The sequence below is a fragment of the Canis aureus genome, chromosome 17 (genome assembly GCF_053574225.1).
Source record: "Canis aureus isolate CA01 chromosome 17, VMU_Caureus_v.1.0, whole genome shotgun sequence".
Lineage (NCBI taxonomy): Eukaryota > Metazoa > Chordata > Mammalia > Carnivora > Canidae > Canis > Canis aureus.
The window spans coordinates 42015517-42024074 of record NC_135627.1 but is presented as its reverse complement, the minus strand read 5'-3'; the positions used below and the strand labels follow the sequence as shown (position 1 = coordinate 42024074).

Genomic DNA, 8558 nt, shown 5'->3' with positions numbered 1-8558 from the left:
AACTCTAGTCTTTGATCTCCACTGGTTGCAAAACTCACAAAAAAATCAGCCCCCCTCATTTTCCCAGTCAATGGCCTTGGGGAAATGTTCTCCTTGTGTGATCACCTGTGTACTCCTCTCTCCCCTTTTTCCAAAATCAGGGCTCCTCCCTTCTGTAGCACCTGTGATCTGTTTCCCCCCCAAACCACATCTCTTCACTTCCTACATTCCTCGATGTGGCCTCTTCTCTTCCTCTAGTTGTACAGTTTGTTCTGTCAGTCTTCACATCAATTTCTTGGGTATTCAGAATGATTTGATATTTATCTGGCTATGTTTGAGGGAGGAGGCAGGTGTAGGGTCCTCCTACTACTTTGCCATCTTGGCTACCTCCTCCACATACATTCTTGTACATAACCAACAACTTTCATTTTCTTTACATATGGTAATCACTACCATATAATTATCTTTGCTAATGCTCTTATACTCCACCTAAGGTCCCACCACATAATCCTTTAGTCAAATTTAAAAATATCCTGACCTCTCCCTTGTTCCTTCATGTAGCATATCATTACTTCTAATTTACTTCTATGGTGAATTTAATGTCTTTTATTTTATTTTTTTACGTTTGAATAACAATTTAGTTTAGGGTTTTTTAAAAAAGCAGGAAAACAACCAAGAGAATGAGAATTGGTTAAAAAAAAAGAAGAAGAAAAAGGAGTTAGAGAAATAAGCAATAAGCCCTATAGGAGTAACTGAAACTGATACAACAAATATTGAAAGCGTTCACTGGATACCTGGGAAAATGGACTCTAAAGAATCACCTCAGACATATCCTAATAAATTATTAGACTTTACATATAGAGAAACCTTGGTACCTCTAAGCAAAAAACAATAAAAAACTTATAAGCCAAAATAATTATAGTGTCATCGGACTTATCAAAATCAAAAAGGTACCAGACCCAGATGGTTTCACAGGGTTTACCAAATCTTTATAGACTGTGTAGTTCTGATGCCATCTGAGATAGAAAATGAAGGAAACATTCCAATTTTTTTTTAATGAAGTGTAACACTGATACCTAAATCTACTACATATAACACAAAAATTAAATTAGAACAATATTTATGTCTATTCAAGTGGGCAGTCTCCAAGATGATACCCAATGATCACTGCCCCTGGTGTTTACATCCTTGTGTATGTCATCTTTTCCCCTTGAATGTGGACTGGACCTAGTGACCCCTAGTGACCCTGAACTAATAATACAGGAAAAGAAATGGGATGTCCCTTCCAAGACTGTGGGTTTCTGTCTTGTCTATTTTCTTTCTCTTAGAACCCTCTCAATTTGGAGGAAGCAAGCTTCTAGGTTGTGAGTAGCCCTGTGGCAAGCCCAGGCAAGCTCAAGAAACTCATATTCCCAGCAATAGTCAGTGAGGACCTGACAACAGCCTCTTGAGTGAGTTTCCACACAATCTTCCCTCAGTTGAGTCCTGGCTGACATCTTGATTACAGCCTCATCAGATACCTGAGCCAGAGGCACCCAGCCAAGCCACATGTAGATTTCTGACCCCTGAAATCACATGCTGTAGTAACCTCTGCTCCTCCACCTAATGCCCGACCTTGAATCAGTGCAACACTTATTAAAGGGAGTCTCATAAATCTTGTTAAGGTATTTTGCATGAACATACATAAGGCCATTCCATCCTCTGGAGTCGCTAGTGCTTTTACAACATTCAGATTAGATCCTGAGGAGAAAGTATTTTTTGCCCCATGAACAATGAGACCTTTCCCCTCTGTCCAATTTTCCAATTCAATCACTTTTTCCAGAAGTTGTAGCATCCTAACACCTGGGAAAGCATACATTTTACTTGGGTTGTTCAGGGTAAGAATACCAATGCCACTGTCTTCCTTCTGAAGGTCAACGGATCCACCAGGAAACTGTTGTTGTTGTTGTTGTTGTTGTTTGTAATTCTTTCTCATGGAAGCCATGAGATGTATTATAAAGGGACAATCCAGTTTGATGTAGTAATTTTGTCCTTACAGACAAAGATGATGTCTTCAGAAGATTTCCTGCCATTCTTATGGGCTATAATACTGATCTGGGTCAAGGTGATAAAAAGAACTAATAATCATCCAAGCAAAGTACTCAAATGTTGCGATCTACCGCACTTAGCGCCCGCGGAGCTCCCGGGCCTCCTTCCTCCCTGCGCCCGCCCCAATTTAATGTCTTTTAAATGCATAAAATAATTTGTAGTAAGTCTTCTATTGTGTGTCTTAAAAATATATCTCACACTTAGGAATTTTCATCATTCAAAAGGTTAAGATATACTCCTTTTTGTAATTTTTAAATTTGTGTTTATAGTTTTTAAGAAGCTGAAACTACTAGACCACAAGAGATCTGAACAAAAAAGGTATATATGAAAATAGTTCCTCTGTCAGCAAATGAATATCTTTTATCACCTTGTATCTTTAGATTTATTTAATGGAGAGACATTCTAAAAGTAAAGAAATATGTGATGTGTAGCTTGGGAATATTATTGTCCAAATTTAGTGAGTTGTAGAAGTAATAGGTCCCTCTTTCTAGTATCATTAATGTATCACTCTTTGCTGTCTTTTTCTTATAGTAGGAAATTTATTCCTAGTCAAAAAATTCAGGTCATTGCTGTAGAAGGATATTTATAGCATAAGTGAATAATTTTTCAACAAGTGAAGAATTTAAAGGATAAATGTTACTCTGCTTGTGAAGTTTGTCTGTGTACTTCCTCTAAGTCGATAAGAGAATGTGTGGTAAAACCGTGGGTGTAACAGAAGGTTCTCAGACTGTCATAAAGCTGGAGGATATGATGGAAGATCCGTCTATTCTTAGCAGAAAGCAGGCAGAGAGTGCAGGAGAGAACTGCTACTCTTCAATGAGAGAAAAGGACAAAGAACCAAAGAACACTGGGAATAGTAGCACAGAGGAAGATTTGTCATTCTTTATATATCAGATGATTTTTCATAGAAATCAATAGATTATTTTTATTACTTTAGCAGAAAGTTGACTGCGGAGAAACTTCCTGCACATTCATGGATGTGATAATTCTAATGTCCTTGAAAGTCTTACCCTGTATGAATTTAATTGATGAGAGTAACTTTTTAAAGTAGTATTTTGGTAATACTCCTCATACAATATGGCTCTTTTTTTTTCAGATATGTGTAGCCAATAATATTTCAGTGAAAATCAAATTACCTTTTATTTAGATGTTTGCATGCCAACTTGAAAGTTTTTCATAGAAAACTTGTTTTGTTTGTTTTTCATAGAAAAATCCTTATTTCTTTCAAATGATTTAAATGACTAGATTTAGTTTTATGAAGGTGTTTTTTTTTTTTTAAATCTTGAGTAGTCTTAAATGCATTTAGTAATATAGAGACCTTGGAGCCTATGATTTTATGTTATCTGTATTGTATAATGAGGTAATTATTTTCTTGATAACTGGTGTCAGAATTTCCCTTATAGGAGAAACCATTTTCAGTAGGAAAGTGCCTTGATGAATCCTCTTGGCTTGGGTAAGTCCCTGTAAAGATAATATCAGGCAATGATGAAGTACAAATTAAGGAGAGAAAAGGGAGGTTGAAAGAAGAACCTACTAAATGAAGAGAAACTGGCATGACATAGGGTAAAAAAAAAAAACTAGTTAATCTCCTCATTTAGTGGAGTAAGCAAAGGCCACTTTAAAGTTGATGAGCCAGGACACTAGGGTGACTCAGTAGGTTGAGCATCTAACTCTTGATTTTGGCTCAAGTCATGATCTCCAGGTTCTTGGATCAAGCCCAGCATTGGGCTCTGCATTCAGCAGGGAGTCTGCTTGAGATTCTCTTTCTCCCTCTCCCTCTGGTCCTCCTCCCACTCACATGCTCTCTCTCTCAAATAAATAAACAAATCTTTAAAGGTGATGAGCCCTGGCATTTTATTTGAAATAGTATATAGTATTTTGATTTAAAACACTTCTTAGTGTCTCCTAAGAAGTTTAGAAAGTCTACCATATCTTAGATTGTGAACATATTATTTACAGACACATTTGCTTATAGAAATAGAAGAGACTGAATTTAATACATGGGTTGTTGCATACGTGAAAATATTGCTCTTCAAAATGTAGCCCAAAGACCAGCAGCATTATAAAAACTTGTTAGAAATGCATATTATTAAATACCACCCCAATTACCAAATCAAGATTTATCTTTTACCAAGATTCCCTTTTGATTTTTATGTATATTCAATTTTGAGAAGCCCTGAACAGAACCTCACAATTTCACACAGATAAGCAGAAAACCAAGAAGCTTCTGTTGGCGTGCAGTGGTAAAGGCTTCAGTGTTCAGCCACATCTAAAGTTAGTCTTTGGAACTTTGTGGCTCATAACTGCTCATAGAAGAATGAGAAAAATTAAATATTATTGGAAATTCAAGACAGCTGGCACAATGCTACCATTGAAGACTGATTTAAAATCTTAATTCCTGAAAATTTAAGATTTGATTAAAGATGACATTTCCCCCTCAGGATTTCTGCATACCTGTTAGGGTTTGAAAGAACAAAATTCTGCATAACCTGACTCAAATAGAAAAATGGAGAGGGAAAGTAATTTGGATGCAAAAATTCACAGACACAGTCTAGGTTGCTTACACCACTAGGTGGAAAGAATGGTACAAAGTAAGCCCATGAAGGAAGATTGAGGCTAATGAGAAAAAGCATTAAAAGCTATTCTGTAGACAGGGGTTTAGGTTGGCTCAGTTTGTTAAGTGTTAGACTCTTGGTTTTGGCTCAGGTTGTGATCTTAAGAGTTGTGAGATGGAGCCCCCACCTAGACTCTGTGCTCAGTGGTGAGTCTACTTAAAGATTCTCTCCTTCTGCCCCTCTCCTGACTTGTGCTTGCTCTCTCTCTCTCTCTCTCTCTCTCTCTCAAATAAATTGATAAATCTTTTAAAAAACTATTCAGTAGACAAAGAGACTAGGTAAGTTTTAAAAATTTTGGATAAGATACTACCATTTTTAGAGTATTTCCAATAAACTGCTTAATAAAATTTGTTTTCACATTTGCAGAGTGTATCTTACTTTGATCTCATTACTTTTAAGTTATTATGTCAAAGAAAATTGATAATATGATGAAGGAATAGGCAAAAGTTCTCAACTATAGTCCTAGTATTGCATCAGAATATTAAATATAGTAGAAAAACTCTTCTTCTGTACATTTACTATTGTGTTTCATCATTAACATCAACCTTAAGAGGCTTATAAATAGGATCTAATCTAATATAGTACAGTATATTTGGATATATTTGCCCTATACTGTTTTGGCCTAAAGGTTACTGAAACAAGTTTTAGATGAAATTATAATAGTGTTGTAAGGAAGCTAAGAATACTTTACATTTAAAAATTTTTACAAAAAACTTTTCATTTGTAAATAATGATATATAGGTAACATGCATTCAAAAATGCTAGGTATGATTAATATTAATAAGCTTGATTTTCATCTCATGAAGTAAAGCTATGATCTTGCCTTGAATATTTTTCTGGAATGAAAATTGCTAAAGGGTCAAGATAAATAATGTGGAATACTCTTTTTGGCACAAATTACCCTTATTTCTATTTTACTCAAAGGAGACACTATAATACTTTTTATTCTGAAGTCAGACAACCTAGGACAAAACTCTCATTTACCATTATATACCATCATGACCAGTCAAATTATTACTCTTTGTGCCACAGATTCTTGATCTGAAAGGAGAACATTTTTATAAATATTTACCCAAAATATACTGTATAATATGTGCAACACAATCTAGCAAACCTAATATATAAGAGCCTGTTGACTCTTTAATGTACATTTTACCATACACACCTCCCCCCAGAGACAGAAATGTATAGAGAGTTCTAAATTTATCCATCATTAGCTTACATTATTTTTTGTTCCTAAACTTATTAATTAATTGCAGTTTATCTGGCATCATCGTACCAAAGTCCAGGTAAAACAACATATTCTCATCAAGTTTCTACCTCCATGGGATGTTGGTGAGATTTGGAAAATTTTTCATCAAATGGTAACTGAAAAAAGCCTATCAAGTTATTACATATTTTTATAAATTGGAAAGAATGAAGTGTGAATTTGGGAATAGAGATATACAAGAGAATACCTCTAATGTTTTAAGAGTTTTTGGTTTTGTTTTAGAGAGTGTGCAAACAGGGATGGTGCTGGAAGGGCTATGAGGTCCTTGATGGCTTTTGAGAGTGCAATAGTAGGTTTTCATACTTATGGGAATGATCACATACAGGATGAAATTAATGATGCAGGAGACGCAGCAGCCAAGTAATAGATCAGTGTCCCTACAGCTATGTTCTCTTCTCTCCATTCTTCCAGTAGACCCATGAACAATATATAATGGAAATTTGATCATGTCATTTGCCTTGCTCAAATCTCTGTTAATGACTCCCCACTAATTTCAGGATGCATCTTAGAGTTCTGGCACTGATCTGTGTACTAGACATACCAAGTTGAACAAATAGTGTTAGTCCTTGCCCTAGTGGAATTTATAATCTAGTTGAAAGAAAAGGCCAAAATCAACAAGCCAAATAAGCTAAAGTAGTACTGCTGGGCAGAGAATACTAAGCAGTATTTGTATGCTATTGAAAACAATTCAGAAGGAAGAAAGGGAGTGGCAGAGAAACTGATGAAAGGACTAAACTTCATAAGGAGAGGGGATGAATACAGAGTGCATATGAAATGATTATTTTTGGCAACAAGAACAGAATTCTGTTGCAGAAGGAGGGAGGAAGAAGAAACTCATTTGGTATTGGTAACCCCAACTTTCATGATCTATATGAATTGAACTTTCCTTCTTGCTTCTTTTCTCTTTCACATGTTGGACTCTTCCACCCTATTGTCATTTCCTCTGTTGCCAAAGCCCTACTGGGGGCCGTATAACTTGAGGGCTCATCCAATCTTTTATAATCCAAATAAAACCCTTCCCTGTGTCTAATAATTAAAGGTCCAAACCAGCTATACCACCTATCATATTTCAGCCCATAATATTTGTTGCTATAAGTGTGACTTAAAAACCAATATCCAAATCTCACAAGGGTTGTGATTTCCCCACAAGGTGTTTTTGTTTTGTTTAGTTGTTTCCTCCCGTGTTAATCATTGGACATATTAAATTCACTTGGGCTGTAAATCTAATTCAGTACTCTGCATAAATCAGCCAACAAAATGAGAATTGGATTGGACCAATTAGATTAGCATATTAGCCTCCCTTTGGAGTGCAGTGGGTGGCAAAGTCAAAGAGGTCAAATCACCATAGGGAAATGATTTAAAAGAAAGGTAGAGAAGTTTGTTTTATTGCACCAGTAATTTTTATCAACATGATGATTTTTTATATGCCTTTGTTAATGTTTCTAAAACACAAGTGAGACTTTGCCTTTCTGTTTCTTAAAGATTGTGAATTCCCTAATTTTCAGTCTCTCTATATAGACACATCCTTGTAAAAATAGATATGCCCTTAATATCTAAGTTGATATGTCCTTAATAAAAATGCTTAAGCTGCTTCAAATCTGCCAAAGATTCAACTAATTCCTCTTACTCATATTCATATAATTTTCTTTTTCTCTTCCAAAACTCTCTGGCTTCACATATCCTGTTTCCTCTGCCTGAACTATTCTCATGTTGCTGTTGTTGTTGTTTTCTCATTTTCACAAACTCCATTCAACTTTCAATAACAGGCGATGATATTACTTCATCTATGAGGTCTCAACTGACCACTCCAGTGTGCTTTGAATATTTCCTTACTTACTTCATTTTCATGGCCTTTTTCCACATTGTTTTGTATTTTTACTTATTGTCTCTCATATGCCTTGCCTCCATCAGGATAGACATTATCTTTTATTTTTATATTTCTAGTGCACAGTGACGTACTTGATATGTAGAAGGTGTTCAATATATTTTTGTTTGAACATAACAAGAAGCTAAAAGAAGGATATTTAATTTTTCGGCTAGCCAAGTAGATGAATGAAGGTACTATTAAACAGTATAATAAATATAAAGCAAAAACACACATTTTGCAATTAAAGATCCTGTGTTCATTCCAGAGGTTTTGAGATTGAGACTTGGTGGTGGTAAATAAAGTTTAACAATTAAACATATGAATCGAGATGTTAGCACTATTCTCCAAATGCAAGATAAATAATTGGAGGGAATTAACATGCAGTTGGTTAATAACCAAGTGAGTACATAATTTTGTTAGTGGAAAGTGCCTACGTAAAATGATGGACAAATTGGAAATACTGATGAACACCGTTCTTATGGGATATTCAGAGGGTGATAAGACAGGAGAAAAAAAAGTTTTAAAAATAAGTTTATTTGTTTTTGGAATCTCTGCACCCAATGTGGAACTCGAACTCATGACCCGAGAATAAGAGTTGGGTGCATTTTGGACTGAGCCAGTCAGGCGCTCCAAGACAGAGAAAACTAAACATATAAGAAAAGGAGAATCAGGAAAGGTTCACTCATGGAAATCCAATATGAGTTTCCAAAAGAAAGACTTTATTTTTTTAAATTTTTTT

The 8558-nt window shown here is 35.3% G+C and overlaps 1 pseudogene; it reads right to left on the bottom strand.

The window, feature by feature from the left end:
- Positions 1-1549: 1549 nt before the first annotated feature.
- LOC144287543 (ethylmalonyl-CoA decarboxylase-like) lies at positions 1550-2051 on the bottom strand (annotated as a pseudogene).
- Between the last annotated feature and the right edge of the window lie 6507 nt (positions 2052-8558).